Source organism: Ischnura elegans, chromosome X (assembly GCF_921293095.1).
Source record: "Ischnura elegans chromosome X, ioIscEleg1.1, whole genome shotgun sequence".
Taxonomy (NCBI): domain Eukaryota; kingdom Metazoa; phylum Arthropoda; class Insecta; order Odonata; family Coenagrionidae; genus Ischnura; species Ischnura elegans.
In genome coordinates, this window is record NC_060259.1 from 120,326,902 (window position 1) to 120,331,200 (window position 4,299).

The following is a 4,299-nucleotide window of genomic DNA, read 5'->3' on the forward strand; positions in this document are numbered from 1 at the left end:
AAAGCAAAATTCTCACACAAAATTTCGACCACCATTTATTAAAGTCCTTTATAGTTCGGGGGAAAAACGAATTCCCATATCTATCAATTTATGTGCAATTTAGCTAAGTGGTCACAATAAAATAAGATAATAAAGCGTCGCAGCGTGAAAAACCTAATATCTTTGTTTAAATATTAATAGTTCTTGGTTCAATTCTCTAGGTCAAACCTTGTCCTTGCTTTCATTCGTACTAACGATCCGCGGCTTTTACTACAATACTAGAAAGGAATTACTACAATACTAGAAACGCTAACACAATATATTCTGACATTAATTTCACCCTCCTCCGAGGAATTGATTTTCACATAACTGGCGTAAGCGCCCAAGGTGATAGAAGTAAGGTGGTCTCACTTCGCTGTATACGTTTCGGCGGTGACGTCACGGCCGACACCTCGCTCCGCCGCCTGGCAGCCCTGGCAGGATTAACATGCTATGCCCGGGTTTTCCTGTCATATTTATTCACATTCTCGCCTTTGGGCTAGATATGTCGATGAAACGGCTGTGGGGTGGTGGAATTTATATGTATGACATTTGAATGCGTTCGATAGAATAGCTTGTCATGAACGAAAGGTATTTTTTTAAAGTGAATAAATAAAGGACGACGCCGAACGGCTGCTATTTTTGAATTTACGAACAGAATTGCCTTGGCCGAACTGAAAAAGCGGAATTTCCGAAGAACAACTGAAAATGCCATTTTGAAAAGTAATCCTAGAAACTCGTGAAGATAAAATTTCGTAACTACTAAGAGTTGTTTCTAAAAACTAGCATTTGTTGAGTCCAACTCTTCCCCTCTCGCCTACCAGAGTGAATTCTTATATACTGTCTTCAATTTTCTGCACCATTGTCGTTAACTATAACCATCTAGCCATAATACCATGTAGAACTTTAACGCAATTAACATTGTAAAGAGTAAAATTTGTGTTTATTATAAAATGCATTTGTGCAAACGGTGATTATTTCTTTTAGGAGTCATTTGAATCACCAATAGTAGGTCCTTCCTAAGGAAAAGGTAATGAAGGGAAAACTATAAGCGTGCTTCAGTCAAGTTTTTACAGGACGTTTTTCCGTACATATTTGAATAGTTAATAGAGTAAATCTTTTCTAGAAGTACTGATATTACCTTCATGGTTCTGAAGTAGCAATGCTTAATATGGAATAATTTGAACTTGGTATTGTATTAGCTGAGGAACAAGATCGAAGGGTTTCCACACACAATTTTCAGGGAAACTTCCATTAAGATAGTACAATAAACATAATTCGAGGAATGTTGATACAAATGTGGTCAATTTGAAGGGTTTATCTACATCTACATAATACCCTGCGAGCCACCTATACCCCTATGAAAAAATTGTATAAAACTGTTTCAAATTTTTATACATTCTTATACATTACCATGGCAATGTATAAAAATTTGAAACAGTTTTATACAATTTTTTCATAGGGGTAGGGTGTTTGGCAGGGGGTGACCAATCACCAACATGTAGCATGCAAGAGGACCGCCACATGCACACCACACAGTCAAAGAAATATTACGCACACTAGAAAAATATACATGCTTATTCATAAAAAATTGCCAATGGTTAGTAATTCCTAGAGAAAATACATGCAAGGTTAGAACAACGAAAAAACATGCAATGGGTGATCCTAGCGAGCGTTGCCATTAATCCTTTCAATTGAGACAACATTGCTATCCTTAATAGTACGAGGGAAGAATGACATTTTAAATCTCTCTGTTTTGCAGTCTATTTCTTTTATTTTTTTCTCATGACCATTGACTCAGGGTTAACCATTACTATATAATTACCCAAAATAAGACAGGAATAGGTATGCAAACAACAAGCTAATATGCAGTATAAGTGCTTTTCAAGAGATTTGGAGCATGGATAAAAGCTGCATCAAATAATATCACAGATTTAGGAATTAAAAAAGAAAACAATACACATATTTCAAACTTATGTAATATACATAAACAGCAAATTTTACATTTCCAGAATTCAGATTTAAGAATGCTATTGAAACTATTATTTATACAACCAATGCAAAGTATGCAAATTAAAAATAAATCTCAAGTGTAATTGATGGAACATATCTATTGATATAGTTTCAAATTAGGAAAAGAATCATGAATACGTGATGAAAGCCACCACAAATCTTCCATTGTTACTGGAATAGCTGAACCTGTAATTAAAAATGTGTATAAATTGGTGAGCTTTACTAGAGGAACTGAAAAATGAACTATTCAACAATTTCAATGAATTGCACCAGAGATCACCAAATTTTCAGTCTCATCAAACGTTATAAAACCTCTTGATTTGTATCAAACATGCTATTACTCGAGTGTCTATTTCATCATTCACAGTCTGTGCCACAGGAAAACTAAGGTTGGGCAATATCAATTTGCAGAAAACATTCTGCCAGTCTAATCTAATGCGAAGATGGTGATCTTTCTGCCAACAGAGTCTTTCCCTGGACTCTTCCCTTCTTCAGCTTAAGAGCTGAAAAGCATTTATGCAAGAAATCCATGAAGAAGACATAGTGCATCAGGCATAGAAGAGCATCCAGCAAAACTATTCAAGATGAATAGATTAATAATAGGAATAATGCCTCAAATAATATAATCACAACAACGCGACGATTTACATACCTATGGAAGGATATTTGAAGTCCGCTCTTCTTAGCTTTGTTAGAGCTATTACCACAAGTAGCCACCATACAACGCATTCTTTATGATGCTTTTACCACGCAAAAAGAGTAGTAAATCGGCAGTATTAGTCAGGGAGCGCAATATTCGTTGCTGAAGAAACTGAATTCCCATGCGGTTCATCCGTCGAAAATGGCCGGTGTCTGCCGTGACGTCACAGGACTTCGGCAAGGGAACTGAGACCACCTCTCCTTTACCACCTTGGTAAGCGCCTACTTAAGGAGAGATGTGTTCTATCACAGCAAATACAAAATACCTTATAAAAGTATTTTCGGCCTTTCAGCTGATGCATTAAATTACGATTTTTTATGTAGCCAGATTAGAATCTCAATTAGAAAATGCGTTCATTCTGAGGATAGCATATGTGAACATGAGGGTAACTACACCGCTTGATTCAGTAGATCAGGATTTCAGGTGAATGGCAACGCCGTCTGATGATAGCCGGCAAAGGTGAGAATAGATGACAATGAATAATACATTAACCCAAAAGGGATAACATGCGATTGCACAAACGGCTTAGAAATCAGAATGACGCGGCATGTAAGAATATTTTAAGCAACTGCGAACAGGATGCTTCTTTTGTTCTAACATTTGTTTTAATTAGGTGATTACAGATTCACTTATTCGTCTTAATGTATCGTGTGACCAGGCTTTTGAATTCACTCGGGGGAAGGGGTAACATTACATATACATAATATCCTGCGAGCCACCCCAAGGGAGGGATAGGCAGTGGTTGACCAATCACCAACATGATAAAAAATCACCACATGCACACCACTTAGTCATAAATGTATTACTTACGCATAATGACAAAAAATCTTTTTAATATTGACCAACAATATTTGAAAAAATAACAGTCTTTAAAGATGTAGGAATCTGTTTCCAATGTCAGGTTTTGGAAATCCTTGAACACTTGGAATTCATTGATGATAGAACAGAAGAGTCATTCGCTGCAAGCCACGAGAGTTAAGAATTTATGGAGCGTTTTGGAGGTAAGTGATTAAGTCGCGGTGCTATTTCGTAATTACTTAGCCGCACTTCGAATACGTAATATACAGAGAATCCGAAGCAGAAAGGCAATTTAAATGGAACGGAAAGGGATTGGTTGGGAGCCACTTGGAACTTGCGTGGTTCGTTTACTGGTGAATATGAATTGACTAACTTCAGAAAGCCGTAAAACTCGCCATTTTGAACCATTTTTCTACAATTTTTTCTGGAGGAGGCCCCCCCCCCCCCCGCAACTCCTGCTTACCCTGGTGGGTATACAATACCCCCACACTCTTTTAGTATTACTTGCGCATAAAACCTCCCTTAGCCTTAATTCTTAGCTGCGCCCTTGCAAGGGAGAATATGGGAGATATTTTCTTTACCTCTGCCTCCTATATCCTCCCCCCTCCCTTGGCCATCGCATCTACCTGTCTTTTTCCCGGGTGCCGTTCTCCTGCCGCTAGAGACGTGCTCTCACCCATGGTTTATCTATATCTCCTGGGTTGCCTATTTTCACTATCTTACTTGTTTTCTACTCCTACGTAATACTTGTCAAATCCTGCTCCACCTCT

The 4,299-nt window shown here is 37.7% G+C and overlaps 1 long non-coding RNA gene across 1 annotated transcript; it reads right to left on the bottom strand.

Moving 5' to 3' along the window:
• Positions 1-1,969: 1,969 nt before the first annotated feature.
• LOC124171543 lies at positions 1,970-2,940 on the bottom strand. Its single transcript, XR_006867827.1, has 3 exons — positions 2,684-2,940; positions 2,344-2,534; positions 1,970-2,217 (listed from the first exon to the last, which is right to left on the bottom strand). It is a non-coding gene; the product is annotated as an uncharacterized LOC124171543 (long non-coding RNA).
• Between the last annotated feature and the right edge of the window lie 1,359 nt (positions 2,941-4,299).